Below are 15,623 nucleotides of genomic sequence, written 5' to 3'. Positions count from 1 at the left end.
GACAGCACCCAAAGACACTACCCCTCCTCATTAGCTAAATAAAAAAGCCATTGATTTGTTCTGAGCAGAATCAACCAAGGCACTGTAGGTCACAGTAATCTGATGATCCAAGGGGGATGTGAGCCAGATGTGGGCGACTCCTATGACCTGGCAGAAACTCCACAATTCCCATTGCTGGACAAGATTAGGTGCTCCCCAGGTCCCAGTTAATATCATCGTTCCTCTCATTTAGAAATAAACTATATACATGAGTAAGGCAATGAGTACATTACTTGTGGATCATGGTTACCCCTTTCCTTCCTTGTTATTGTCCAACTATCCCTTCCCTCCCCCTCATCCCATACTCCTATCCCCTTCTGGCTGCCCGAAGTTGTGAAGTTCATTTCCAATATACTGTCCTGTGGATTTCTTTGTTGCAATGGGTCATCCTGCATCCTTGTTTCAGTGTTTTGTTATTCCTCTTCCCCTCTCCAGATTTTATATATATATATATATATATATATATATATATATATATGTACATATATATGTATGTATTATATATATGTATATACAAGATGCAGGGTATCAAAATTGAGTACAGTGACAATGGGGATATGCCATAGGGGAAACAACATATGGAGGAAACAACAACAACAAAAATAAAATCACATGTACATTTAAAACAATAACAATAAAGACAGACCTCTTGTGTCCATAAAAAAAAAAAAAGAAATAAACTATAGATGCTGGCTCCATTTTAAAGAAGCAGGTAAGGCCTGGTAAACATTGCTTGTTATAATATCTGGTTGTTTCCACTTGTAGCATTTGACCTTGGGCCAAAGGCTACCCTCATTTAGCACACCATCACCAGGGTACATGCTGTGTGGCTTGAAAGCCATGAGAAGATTGACTTCACACTTTCATGTTTATAATTTTTGTGTGTACCAGTACTGGGGCTTGAACTCAGGACAGGGGCACTGTCCTTTAGCTGTTTTGCTTAGATGGTAGCACTAAGCCACAGTTCCACTTCTGGCTTTTTGGTGGCTAATTGAAAATGAGTATCACAGAATCACAGACGTTCCTATCCCTGCTGGCTTAAAAACAAAATCATCAGATCTCAGTCGCCTGAGTAGCTAGGATTACAAGCATAAGCCACCAGTGCCAGGCTTCATGTTTACAATTTTACTGCATATCATACCCAGCCCAATTTCTTCCAAGTCACTGCCCTTTCCCAACCTGGCACAGCTGGTCAAAAACCACATTATGTGTCTCTGCTTTTTCTACTGAACACCAAGTAAATGCCTGGAGGATGAATCAGACAAATCTTATCTCTTATTCTTAAATTTAAAAAGGGTTTGAAGAAGTTAAATAACAAGTCCCCAAATCACAGAACTAACCAAGGACACAGCATTAGTTATCTAACTTCAAAGGAACTAATACAGTGCTCTGAATGTCAGCCCACAGTCATTCCTCACAGCAGACATTCCAGTCAAACCTGAAAGGTGTGTGAGGTTATGCATGAACCCCTGATGGGGAGTTGGACACCTGCTCCTTAGGGATCAGAGACCTCCAGAAGGCAGAGAGCCAGTGCCCGGACTTGCCGTCCAGTTCACCCTGTGCAGCACTCAGGAGCTGCAATTCCACCTGCTAGACCTGGTTTGGGGGGCCCTTGACCAATTTACCTAATCTATCTAAGTGGTCTCCAATTTCTGTCCTCTGTTTCCCCTGGCCTTCACTGTCTATTCGTAAGTATAGTTTCTTAGCAAGGATTCTGTCATTGTTTGTATTTTTCCATTGTTTTAATGTATGCATTCTTATTAAGAGACGCCTCTCATTTTACCTGGCAACAGACCGAGATTAACAATGAATAATAACCATTTTAACCTAGCCCAATTTATATCCCTGGGCCTCAGTTTCCCACCTGCAAAAGGGACTCTGAATCAAGGGGTTTATATTCCTCTAAGACTCCAACCACAAAGCGACCTGGGGCCTGGGAGTCGGGCGCACCCTCCTTTCCATCCCCCACCTCCCCCTCCTAATCTTCCCAGCAGCTGCTTTCCCGCACCCCTCCCAGGCCGGGTCCAGCCCTTCGGGGCAGCAGGAAGTGGGGAGGGGGAGGAGGAAATGGGAGGAGGAGGGAGAGGGAGAGGAGGACTCACCTCGCGCAAGCGCCCCTTGCCCGCGGGTGCTCGCGCGCTCCTGGAGCCCGGCGGGTGCGGTGACCGCGCGGGAGGGGCGCGCCGGGCTCCGAGCTGCGGGGCGCACGGAGGGCGCAGGGTGCGGGAGGCCTTGGCTCGGCCCACACCGCTGCGTCGTGCGTGCGCCGCCTCCGCCTTTGTTAATTGTTCTTTCTGGAGCCAGGTTGTTTTCTGCTCGGGCGGCCGGGTGGCCCTGGCCGTGGCCCGTGGTGGCCGCGGCGCTGGGCGGGGTTTGGCGCCGCGCCCGCCGGTGGACTCTCTGCCCGCCCGGGCTCTCATCACCGCGCCTCCCCTCGCCAGGACAGAGGGTCGGCACTGGAAGGAATGCCCAGGCCGGCCTCCCTGGGTTTCTGTGGGCCTGCCCACATCACCAGACTTCAGTTCGGAGTGTTGGCTGCCCACACACCTGGTGCTTGGCCCCAGGCTCTTTGCACAACCTTAGGTAAATCTGCCTCCAGCCTCATCTGTGACTCTCCTCTGAGTCAAATTCTGCTCTGGGCACGAAAGACCCTGTGGTTAACCAGACAGAAAAGTCCTCATCTCTGTGGCTTGCGGTCCTAGACGTTGAGCGCATGACTGGGGTTGTTTGTGGGTGACAGTACTAGGACTTGAACTCTACCACTTGAGCAACACCTCCGTTTGCGGCTTTTGACTGGTAAACTGGAGACAGCGTCTCATGGACTTTTTCTATCCAGGCTTGACTCCAACCTTGATCCTCAGATCTCACCCTCCTGAGTAGCTATGATTATAGACTTGAGCCCCTAGCAGCTGGCTTGCACATACCATTGAACATGATCATTGCTGTGAAACATATAGAAAGTTTAATAGGAGGGCAACCTAACTTTGTGGAGCCAGGAATAGACTAGTCTAACTTTTCTAGTGCTGCCCGTTCTTATTCTCATTAGCAGTTTTTATGTATTCCAATTCCTGGCTGAGTAGCATTGCTAAGTACAGGTAAGATACTAAACATTTTCTTTTTTTGGGGGGGGGGTCCAGTCGTGGGCCTGAACTCTGGGCCTGGTCGCTGTCCCTCAGCTCTTCAGCTCAAGGCTAGCGCTCTACCACTTGAGTCACAGCGCCACTTCCGGCTCTTTTCTTTTTTGCTTATGTGGTGCTGAGGAATCGAACCCAGGGCCTCAAGCATGCAAGGCAAGCGCTCTACCACTGAGCCACCTTCCCAGCCCACTAAACATTTTCTTTGTGCTGTCTCATTCATCTCATGCACAATTTCTCTGGGAGGATAGTGTGCCTATCATTCTCACTTACAGAAAGAAAGGGAGGCAGACCAAGTACAGTGGTTTGCTTACAGTCCCCTAACTACCATATGACAGGATAGTGCTTAGCCATCACACCCATAAATATGAAGAGCAGAATGTCAAGACCAGAATGTGTCAGATCTTGAATGTAATAGGCAAGGGCAACTGAGAAGGAAGGATGGTTTACTCAGCAGAAAAAAGACATATAGAAAGTGAAGGGATGTTGTGGATCATGGTCTGTATAGCCTGAGTAGTTACCACAATGGGAAAAGCTATAGAGGGAACACTATAATTCAGTAGGTTAAGAGCTTTTCTAATAATGTTTAAAATGATACCAATTTCCTGGAGAGAGAGTGTATTCTGTCACTAAGATGAAGCACTTTAGCACAGAGGCATATTGGGAATGCTTCCAAGTAAAGGTCGGAGTTGAGCACCAATGAGCCCTATAATCCTAGCTACTCTGGAGACTGAGATCTAAGGATCACATTCAAAGCCAGTCCAGGAAAGAAAGTCCATGAAACTCTTATCTCTAATTAACCACCAAAATGGCTGAAAGTGGAGCTGTGGCTCAAGTGGTAGAGGGCTAGCCTTGAGGAAAACAAAGCTCATAGACAGAGCCCAGTCCCTGAGTTTAAGCTCCAGACAGGCACAACAGAGCAAAAATCAAAAACAAAACTCTGAGACAGTGCCCAGGTCCTTGGTTTAAACCCCTGAGGTTTGTGGTTTGAAGCTAGCCCAAGCAGGAAAGTCTGTGAGATTCCTCTCTCCAAATAACCAACAAGAAGCCAAAAACAGAGCTGTGGTACAGCAACAACCTTGAATGACTGAGGGACAGCTCCTGGGCCCTGGGGTCAAGCCCTAGTAGTGGTGCACGCGTGCGCGCACACACACACACACACACACACACACACAGTGGCAACATGTCTCAGTGGTAGAGCACCTGCCAAGCAGGTAGGAGACCCTAAGTTCAAACCCAATACCTCATAAAAGTGAAAGGTGGGCTGGGCGCACAGATGGATCAGACCTGTAATCCTTGCAATTCAGGGGGCTGAGATCTAAAGATCAAGGTTCAAAGCCTTGATATTCAAAGTCTGTGATATTCTATCTCCAATTAACCAGCAAAAAACACAACAGAAGAAGAGCTGTGGTTCAAGTGGTAAAGCACAAAAGTAGTGAGCACAAAAGCTCAGACAGCTCCTAGGCCTTGAGATCATGTCCCAGGACACACACACACACACACACACACACAGAGGAAAGCCTGCTTCAGATGATCTCTGAAGTTCCTTCATTCTGGTGTTTTATCTATTCTAAACTACTGGTAGAGAAATGGAATCTTAGCATGGTTATGTGGTTTATCCAGAATGCCTCTGGAAAATCAAGAACTGACTCCCAAACCTAGTGTGATTCTTACATCCAGCCTCCTAGTTACCTGGGGGTGAGAGTCTTCAGAGCCCAATATCCCTGTTCATGCTTTGCTAAAGTACGTGTCAGTTCTGTCTTTCCTGTGTGTGAAACCACCTCCTTTACACGTGTTACTGCACACTATTACAGGGTCCCCTCTTCCTTGCTTGTGTTATTCTGTGTTTTCAGACGTGTCAACACCCTCTGGGAAATTGCTTTCCCAAGTGTGTATTTGGTAATTTAAGAAGAAAATAAGCTGCATAAATGTTCACTTGATACTGATGGTTTTTTCCCCTTCTATTTTAGGACTCTGGGTTGTTTTGAGGGAAATTTCCAATGCTCTGGCACTAATTTCCCCATCTCTCAAATTAGTCACAAATATTTTGATAAGCAGCAGTCCACATGTCATCTTCAGAAGAGCCATTTGTACCCTCTTGGAGAGCTACTTGGTTTTGTTGCTACTGTTGTTTTGAGAAAGGGTTTCACTATGTAGCTTCAGGCTGGCTTCCAACTCACAATCTTTCTGCTTTAGCCTCCTGGGTGCTGATACTACTGGTAAACACGACCCTATCCAGTTTACTTTTTTTGACTGGAAATCTCTTAAAAGGATTGCCATTTGGAATTAATTTTTAGAACATTTACAAGTAACAATATCGCCTTGTCCCTAGTGACACTAAGCCAAAGATTTAATTTTTTTCTTTTTTACTTTGTCCTTAGGCAGTAATGAATTTAATTTTTTTGGGGGGGGGTTCAGTTGTGGGGCATAAACTCTGGGCCTGGGCGCTGTCCCTCAGCTCTTCAGCTCAAGGCTAGCGCTCTACCACTTGAGCCACAGCACCACTTCCAGCTTTTTTCTTTTTGCTTATGTGGTGCTGAGGAATCCAACCCAGGGCCTCAGGCATGCAAGGCAAGCGCTCTACCACTGAGCCACCTTCCCAGCCCCTGAATTTAAAATTTTTATCTCTCTTTTTTTTTTAAAGAAAACACATGTTCCTGGCTCAAAATTCAAAAGCATGATTTCAGAGTTGTCTATTCAATCTGTGGATTCCTTTCATTGTCCAGCATCTTTTACACAGTAGGTGTTGAGTAGTTGCTGAGTGAATGGATGGAAGTGTAAATTAAGAAAATGTGGCTGGGTGCCAGTGGCTCATGCCTGTAATCCTAGCTACTCAGGGGCTGAGATCCAAGGATCACAGTTCAAAGTCAACCCGGGCAGAAAAGTCTGTGAGACTCTTATCTCCAATAAACCACCAGAAAACCAGAAATGGCGCTGTGGCTCAAGTGGTAGAACACTGAGCTGAAGAGCTCAGGGATAGCACCCAGGCCCAGAGTTCAAGCCCCATGACTGACAAGAAAGAAGGAAGAAAGAAAGAAAGGAAAGAAAGAAAGAAAGAAAGAAAGAAAGAAAGAAAGAAAGAAAGAAAAGAAAATGTGACATGCCAGATGCTGGTGGCTCATCCTATCTACGGGAGAGGCTGAGATCTGAGGATTAAGGTTTGAAGCCAGACCAGGCAGACAAATTAGACTCTATATCTCCAACTAACCAGCAAAAAAAAAAAAAAAAAAAAAAAAAAAAAAAAAAAAAATTTAAAAAAGCCCACAAAAATGCAAGTGGATGTGTGCCTCAGTCTTGAGCACTAAAGTCATGCACTCTGAGTTCAAGCCCCAGTATCAGCACACACACATGCGCGCCCATGTGTGCACGTACACTCGCGCGCACACACACAAAAAGTTTTGGAAGGCAGAGAAAGAAGTAGTTAAGAAAGAACAGCAGAACTAAGAGTCAAGAGGCAACTACTCCTCTCCCTCTCTCTCTCTCTCTCTCTCTCTCTCTCTCTCTCTCTCTCTCTCTCTCTCTCTCTCTCTGTCTCTCTCTCTCTCTGTCTCTCTCTCTCTCTCTCTCTCTCTCTCTCTCTCTCTCTCTCTCTCTCATCCCTCCCCCCCTTTTAACTACAAGATTAGGAGACATAGGAGGGACAACCTAAATCCACCTCATCCCTTGAAATGGTAAACATCTGGGAACTCTTCATAAATGAGCAGAAACAGAAAGAATGAAAAGTGGCCAGGCTGGTAGGCCTGATCAGCACTGAGGTTTGAACTAAGAGTTTTGTACAGGCTAGGCAGACTTCAGCCTTGCTCTCAGCGAGATTTTTTTTTTTTTTGACATTATTCTCCACTAAAAGGATCAATTGCTCCTTAAAGAAGTAGCTGATGCAGATGACAATGTACAAAAGGAAATGTACTCATTACCAGATGCATGTAAATGAAACCCCTCTGTATATCAACTATATAATAACAATAGAGTAAAAAGAAGAAGAAGGAGGAGGAAGAAGAGGAGGAGGAGGAGGAAGAAGGAGGCAGAGGAGCAGCAGCAGCTGATGATGAGTCTGAAACAATGTATTGGGCCAGGTAGAAAGAAAGTGTCAAGAAATCAAGGAAAACATGTTAAAACAATGTAAGAACCACAATAACAAAGAGACTTTCTGGCCAAATCAATATAACATTAGCCAGGCACTAGTGGTAGAGTGCCAGACTTGAGCAAGAAAGCTGAATAAGAGCTTGAAGCCTTGAGTTCAAGACCCAGAATCAGGAAGAGGCGGGGAGGGGGGTGGGGGGAGGAGGGAGGGAGGGAGGGAAGGAGGGAGAGAAGGAGGGAGGGAGAGAGGGAGGGAGGGAGGGAGGGAGGGAGAACTGCTGAAGGAGTGGCTCAAGTAGTACCAGATTGTCTAGCAAGCATTGAGTTCAAATACTAGTACCACCAAGAAAGGAAGGAAGGAGGGAGGGAGGGAGGACAGGAGGGGAGGGAAAAAAATGGAAAATTGTTACTTACAGTAAGAAGGTAACTAGTAACTTGGTGCTGGTGGCTCACACTTGTAGTCCTAGTTACTCAAGAGGCTGAGGTCTGAGGACTGTGAGCCAGGCTGGGCAGGAAAATCTGTAAGATTCTTATTTCTAGTTAACTACCAAAAAGCTAGAAATGGACCTGTAGCTCAAGTGGTAGAGCGCTAGCCTTGAGCAAAAGAGCTCAAGGACAGCATCTAGACCCTAAATTCAAGACTGGCACACACACACAAAAATTAAAGATAACTAATAAACATCAAAGTAATGGTCTGTTTAGAAAAAATCTTGATGCCAGGCTCATACCTATAATCCTAGCTACTCAGGAGGCTGAGATTTGAGGATTGAGGTTCAAAGCCAGCCCAGGCAGAAAAGTCTGGGAGACTCTTATCTCCAATAAGGCTCAGTGGTAGAGCACTTGCCTGAGGCCCTGGGTTCGATTCCTCAGCACCACATAAGCAAAAAGAAAAAAGCCTGAAGTGGCACTGTGGCTCAAGTGGTAGAGCACTAGCCTTGAGCTGAAGAGCTGAGGGACAGCACCCAGGCCCAGAGTTCAGGCCCCATGACCGGACCAAAAAAATAAAAAATAAAATTAAAAAGTTTAAGCAAAAAGAAAAAATCCAGAAATGGCGCTGTGGCTCAAGTGGTAGAGCACTAGCCTTGAGCTGAAGAGCTGAGGGACAGCGCCCAGGCCCTGTGTTCAGGCCCCACTACCAGACCCCCCCCAAAAAAAGATGGGGGCTGGGAAGGTGGCTCAGTGGTAGAGCACTTGCCTTGCATGCATGAGGCCCTGGGTTCGATTCCTCAGCACCACATAAGCAGAAAAAAAAAAAAGCCAGAGTGGCACTGTGGCTCAAGTGGTAGAGTGCTAGCCTTGAACTGAAGAGCTGAGGGACAGCACCCAGGCCCTGTGTTCAGGCCCCACTACCAGACCCCCCCCAAAAAAAGATGGGGGCTGGGAAGGTGGCTCAGTGGTAGAGCACTTGCCTTGCATGCATGAGGCCCTGGGTTCGATTCCTCAGCACCACATAAGCAGAAAAAAAAAAAAGCCAGAGTGGCACTGTGGCTCAAGTGGTAGAGTGCTAGCCTTGAACTGAAGAGCTGAGGGACAGCGCCCAGGCCCAGAGTTCAGGGCCACAACCCAAAAAAAAACAAAAACTGGAAGTGGCGCTGTGGCTCAAGTGGTAGAACACTAGCTTTGAGCTAAAGAGCTGAGGGACAGTGCCCAGGCCCAGAGTTCAAGCCCCATGAACAACCAAAACAAAAAACAAAAAAACTTGATATTACAGTGCAAGTTTTGATGTGAAATAGGATCTTTATTTACACTCAAAATACCCCCATATCTTATTTATTAATTATAAAAGCAAAACAGTAACTTTGCAATAAAGTAACTTTATGGATGGTACCTTAACCAAAAGTTCTAGCTAATTGCACTAATAGTGTAATACCCTGGCAGCATTTGTTCTCAATACAATGGAAAAGAAAGGACACAATGTTACTTCAAAGCAGTTTCTGCCAAAAAAAAAAAAAAAAGGCCTATCCTGAATCAAATCATTTGGAAACATAAAGCAAATGTAAATTAAAGAACATTTTATACAATAACTAGTCTGTAATCTTCAAAATTGTCTAGGGGAAGAAATAAAAAGAAAGGCTGAAGATTCAGACTGAACAACACTTAGATGACAAGAAACAAAACAATGCTTAAACTGTGGACCATGGCTTATGCCTGTAATCCTAGCTACTTGGGAGGCTAAAATGGGGAGAAGTATGATTCAAGGCCAGATGGCCAAACACTATCAAGACCCCATATTAACTAATAAGAAGTTGGGTGAGATGACAAGTACTTATCATCCCATCTACATGGAGTTACTTGTTTTTGCTTTTGTTTTTTGTTTTTATTTGCCAGGCCAGGGCTTGAACTCAGGGCCTGGGCACTGTCCCTAAGCTTCTTTTGCTCAAGGCTAGCACTCTACCACTTGAGCTACCACACCACTTCCAGCTTTTTCTGTTTCTGTAGTACTGAGGAATCAAACCCAGGGCTTCATGCATGCTAAGCAAGCACTCTACCACTAAGCCATATTCCCAGTCCATCCATAATCTACATGAAAAACATAAATAGTAAAATTATAGTTCAGGCTGGCCTGGGTAAAAGGCAAGATCCTATCAGAAAAATAACAAAAGTCAAAAGGGCTGGGAGTATGATTCAAGTGGTAAAGCATCTTCCTCACCAAGGAGTGAAGGAGGAGAAAGTGAAAGGGAGAGAGGCAAAGAGGGAGGGAGGGAAGGAAGGAAAATAAATGTTTGATGCTAAATTAGATCAGAACTAAGGAAAATACTGAGACAACTGAAGAAATGTGAATATAATCTGTGTATTTTAAAGTTTTATATTTATAATCTGTGTATTTTAAGTTTTTTAAATCTGATATATTTAAGGATATATCCTTAGATAGAGGATAGAAGAGATAGGTATACATCATTTTAATTAGAAGATATGTATCTATAAGCATAAATGTAAAGTTAGAAGTGCAATGAGACATACCTTTCAGTGAGCTGCAGGTCCTGTTGGATTAACAAACCTAAAAGAATCTACTAGTGAATAAACTTGGCCTTTTCATAAAACCAGCCCCACTACTTACTGTCTAAATATGGCAAGGTAACAAGCCTATCTGAGACTTCGTTTTTTGTATAAACTGAGTATAAAAATCTTAGGCAGTGGGTTGTCTCACGTGGTTCTGAGTTCAAATCTTAGTATTGCCAAAAAATAATCAACAGGGTTGATTGACCAAAAACAGTGAAATAACCTATGAGAAAAAATGTAAACTTTAGAATGCTACAAAATGAGATAATAAGAGCAATACTCAAATTAATGATATTTTGTGAAGACTGAGTTTATAGTGATTCTGAAAGCATAAACAAAATAGTTTCTTACATTGTAATACAGATCCTGAATAAGATGTCTTCAACAAGTAGTGACCACTATGATGTACCTTATTTGACAAGCAATAGTCTAGATTTAGACTGTAGACCCCCAATGCAGGGCTCGTGAACTTAGTATTTAGAACAGTGGTTATCCAGTGTGGCAGTCAATAAATAAACCATTCCAGGCACCAGTGGCTCATTCCTACTATTCTAGCTACTCAGAAGGCTGAGATCTGAGTAGCCAGGTTTGAATCCAGCCTGAGAAGAAATCGCTTATCTCTAATTAACCAGCAAAAAGCCAGGAGTGGAGGTGTGGCTCCAGTAGTAGAGCAGCAGCCTTGATTGAAAAAGTAAGCAGGATGGAATTTAAGGCCAGGTGCTGGTAGCTCATGCCTGTAATCTTAGCTACTCAAGAGGCTGAGATCTGAGGATCACTGTTCAAAGCCAGCCAGGACAGGAAAGTCCACAAGACTCAGTGCTAATGGAAATTGGAAGTGCAGCTATGGCTCAAAGTGGTAGAGCACTAGCCTTGAGTAAAAGAGCTCAGGAACAACACTCAGGCCCTGAATTTAAGTCCCATGACTGACCAAAAAAAAAAAAAAAAAGGAGATGGAAGACACCATCTCTTGTTCAAGAAATAGCAGAGATGGGCTGGGAAGGTGGCTCAGTGGTAGAGCGCTTGCCTTGCATGCCTGAGGCCCTGGGTTCAATTCCTCAGCACCACATAAGCAAAAAGAAAAAGCTGGAAGTGGCGCTGTGGCTCAAGTGGTAGGCGCTAGCTTTGAGCTGAAGAGCTGAGGGACAGTGCCCAGGCTCAGAGGTCAGGCCCCACAACCAGACCCCCCCCCACCAAAAAAAAGAAAAAAGAAAAAGAAATAGCAGAGAATACAGGTATATTTCAAGATTCACCTTACGTAAATAAATTTTACCGTATTCAAACTAGCCAGTCACAAGTAGACTGTGAACCTGAGCTCAACCAATCTGAGCAAAGGGGCAGGGACTGCTGTGTTAGGATAAAGAGGAGGGCACCCTGTTTGTTCTGTGTGCTTGCTAGTCAGATTTTTGGCTGGTGGCACACCCTTCTGAAGAGGTAACTTTTGCCTTGCTGAGACCAAAAAAAACAAGCAAGAGGCGGGGGGGGGGGGGGGGGAAGGAACGCACAATGCTCTTGAGTTCAAGCCTAGTGCTGACATAAACAAATATGTAAGTAAATAAGCTCAGTGCTCTTATCTCAGAGACATGCCTGACAGCTACCCTTCTTTGTGGCCACCTAAAAGGACAAGTATCAATATGCATAAGCAGACACAATATATACTTACATATCATATAGTAAAGCACTGATTTGGGAATCTGGAAAAAGGATCTGCTATAATTTTGACTTTGTCTTCTGTAATCTGTGCTCATCATCCATTAAGTCACAAAATGTTTGCTGGATAATTATCACCCAATGTGCTAATGCTTGGGATGGAATGCAGTATGACTATAAATAGGACTTGATCTCTGATCTCATGTCATATGATCTACTTGGAGAGAGAAAGCAGTTTGTAGTCATTATAGCACTCTGTGATGGTGCTATCTGATGCCATTTAATATTTGACTATTTGGACAAAACTAATTCTGACCATGCGTGATGCCATGGAAGGCTGTCTAGAAAAAATTTCCACAAGATGGCAGCATTGTATAAGCATTGAAAACCATCATGTGCTAAGGGTTCTTAAGGAACCCTTTTATGGCATATTCTAAAATCTATTAGGTAAATGTCTATTTTTGTATCTCCCTCAATCATAAAATAAAGAAGAAGTTTTCTTCCCAGAGTATTCTGTAATTCTGAGATGCAGGGGCTGGAGAAATAAGAAAGCAGACTCTAGAGTGAAAAAAATGTGGGTTCAAGTACAAAATGTATCCCTAATAGAATGTGTGGGCCTCAGCTCTTTTATCTAAACATTAAAAGCCAGAGTGTAGTTCAAGTGCTAGAGTGCCTGCCTATCAAGCATATGAAGTTTTGAGTTCACACCCTCCCAAACTTTATTTTCTAATTCAAAGTAACAAAATTACTTTCTCTATGATGTTCTTTTATGACATACTAAAGTAATAATATTAGTGCCGTATTCAGTAAATATTGGAAATAATTAAAGCCTTAGCATGAGACAAAGCAATCCAGCATATGAAAACTCAATGTCTTCATGTGGTAAGAAGCAAGGTTCTGAAGCCTTAAAATAGCCTTAAAAGTTTTATTTTTTTGATTCTTGTGATACATTTAAAAGCCTCTGTTGACCTTATCAAAAGGAGCTGTATACATTAAAAAAAAAACAAAACAAAACAAAACAAAAACCAGTATGGAGCCGGGCTCTGTTGGCTCATGTCTGTAATCCTAGCTACTCAAGAGGTTGAAATCTGAAGATCATGGTTCAAAGCAAATCTGTGCAGAAAAGTCCCAGTGAGACTCTTATCTCCAATTAACTACTCAAAAACCAGAAGTGTGGGCTGGGAAGGTGGCTCAGTGGTAGAGTGCTTGCCTTGCATGCCTGAGGCCCTGGGTTCGATTCTCCAGCACCACATAAGCAAAATGAAAAAAAGCCAGAAGTGGCGCTGTGGCTCAAGTGGTAGAGCGCTAGCCTTGAGCTGAAGAGCTGAGGGACAGCGCCCAGGCCCAGAGTTCAGGCCCCACGACCGGACCCAAAACATAAATAAACAAACAAATAAATAAATAAATAAATAAAAACAGAAGTGTAGCTGTGGCTCAAAGTGGTAGAGCTAGACTTGAGCAAAAGAACTAAGAACAGTGCCCAGGCACTGAGTTCAAACCTCTCAACCAACAACAGCTATAACAAAAATCAGCATGGTAGTGTCACACCTGTAACATTTCCTTGCTTTGGGGTCTGGACAATACTTACGAAGTTTCTATTTTTTTCTGTTTTAACTGACATCCTGCCTCCTTTTTTGAGGAAAGTTAGAGAAAGTCACCTTTGGCTTGCTTTGCCTCATAATAACAGCAGCAAGGTTTCTGGCTTACATAGAGTTTTCTCACATTTCCTGTTTAGCCAGGATGGAAGCTATGCAATCAATGATCTAATGGGGGACAATAAAATATAGGCTAAGAAGGGTGACAGAGCTGGGCACCAGTAGCTCACTCCTGTAATCCTAGCTACTCAAGGGGCTGAGACCTGAGGATTGCAGTTTGAAGCCAGTCTGGGCAGGAAAGGCTGTGAAACTCTTATCTCCAATAAACTACACATAACAAGCCAGAAGTGGCTCTGTGGTCAAGTGGTAGAGCCTTGTGCACAAAGAGGCTCAGGAACAGTGCCCAAGCCCCAGGTTCAAGTCCCAGGACTGGCAAAAAACGATCATGATGATGATGATGATGATGATGATGATGATGATGATGATGACGACAATGACAAACCTTACAATTCTCAGCAACTTAAGAAAATATTAAGACAGAAGTCCCACATAGGCTAAAGGGGCTAAAAGCGAAGTAGAAAAGGGTCTTAAGTCTAGCATTTACCTGCCTGGGAATATAGATAAGAAGCATTTTTAGGATTTCATATCAAGTTGTGAATCTGACAGGAAAGAAAGAAAGTGTGGAAAGTCTGGTAGAAAGGAATGTTTATATAACTGAATTGACAAGAGGAGAAGCAGGAGAGATCAATCCTCACAAAGTAGGATTAAGCCTCCTTGTTTAGGAAGGTTGGCTGGTGGGGGACAGACAGATGGAGGTGAATGATGGAGCATGCTGGGTTTGAGACTTAGACATGGAGGAGCAGGGCATCAACCTTAAGAAATATACAACTGACTTGGATGGCTCATGCCTGTAATCTTAGCTATTTAGGAGGCTGAGATGTAAGGATCAAGGGCAGACAAATCCAACACACTCATCTTCAATTGACCAGCAAAAAGCTGGTTAATGAGGTATGACCCAAGTGGTATGGACCAGCCTTGAGGTTTGTTTTGCCTTTTTTTTTTTTTAAGAATGCTAATCAAATCAAGGGCTTGGTAGTAGAGTGCTTGCCTAGCATGCATGAAGCCCTGGGTTTGATTCATCAGTACCACATAAACAGAAAAAACAGAAGTGGCACTGTAGCTCAAGTGGAAAAGTGCTAGCCTTGAGCAAAAGAAGCTGAGGGACAGAGCCCAGGCCCTGAGGTCAAACTCCAGGACTGGCAAAAAAAAAAAAAAAGCTAAGCAATAACATAAGGCTCTGAGATCAAACCCAAGTACTGTTGTGTGTGTGTGTGCGCACACACACACACACACACACACACAGCACACACACACTAACAAGAAGTAAACAAGCAGGAGAGAGAAATAGAGAAGGGGAAGGAGGGAGAGAGGGAGGGAGGAAAGGAGGAACGAAGGAACGAAGGAACGAAGGAACGAAGGAAGGAAGGAAGGAAGTTGAGAACCTAGACCCTAATAAAACACATCACGCTGCAGAATTGAGATACTGATAGTCGATTGATTTCCCAACTGGCTATGGAAACAATAAGGAGAGGGAAATGCTTTCAGTCCAGTGTAGGCCCCATGCAGTAGGAACTGCCAATTCTCCAGGTCCAGAATAGACAGCAGGGACTGGCCATCCATGCTCCATGTGATGATCAACAGGCACATGTTGTAAAACTGTGGTGTGGAACGCAGGGAATTCTCAACAGCTGTTCTTAGATAACTCACCACACATCTCAAGAGCTTCAGCTCTTCACACAAAAGCTGCCTTCTCTATATACTGGTTAGGAAAGTCGTGAATTAGTGAACCACGAAATAATCAAACTGGAAAGGCTCATTTCCACATACTTTGACTTCATATGCTTGGTGGATTAGGGCTATATCACCCAAATGGTTTTTTGTTTTGTCCAATCATGTCCCTGGCTTTGTTCTTCTGTGGTAGTGGGCTTAGCTGAGATCAAATGGAGAGGAGTCCTTGTTCTGTAGTGTCCGTGTTTCCCTGTTATTAGCACAGGGAGTTAAGAGTTAACAGGATGTGTTTGTAGGACTCCCTCTCCTCTGGAATGGCAATTCCAGCATCTTCCAAATT

At 44.0% G+C, this 15,623-nt stretch overlaps 1 protein-coding gene across 5 annotated transcripts in view; it reads right to left on the bottom strand.

Annotated features, from left to right (window-relative positions):
* The window catches only part of Arhgef37 (Rho guanine nucleotide exchange factor 37), a 52,731-nt gene extending 42,448 nt beyond the window's left edge, over positions 1–10,283 (bottom strand). For 4 of the 5 annotated variants that reach the window (XM_070036374.1, XM_070036378.1, XM_070036377.1 and 1 more), the window contains exon 1: positions 2,142–2,387. The gene's annotated coding sequence lies outside the window, so the exon portion shown is untranslated. Of the gene's footprint in view, positions 1–2,141; positions 2,388–10,214 lie in introns of those variants that run through there. The other variant, XM_070036375.1, reaches the window with a different exon arrangement.
* Positions 10,284–15,623: the final 5,340 nt, after the last annotated feature.

Source organism: Dipodomys merriami, unplaced genomic scaffold (genome assembly GCF_024711535.1).
Source record: "Dipodomys merriami isolate MVZ:Mamm:240054 unplaced genomic scaffold, mDipMer1.0.p SCAF_27, whole genome shotgun sequence".
NCBI classification, from domain to species: domain Eukaryota; kingdom Metazoa; phylum Chordata; class Mammalia; order Rodentia; family Heteromyidae; genus Dipodomys; species Dipodomys merriami.
The sequence above is the reverse complement of the archived record's forward strand: the minus strand, read 5'-3'. Positions and strand labels throughout refer to the sequence as shown.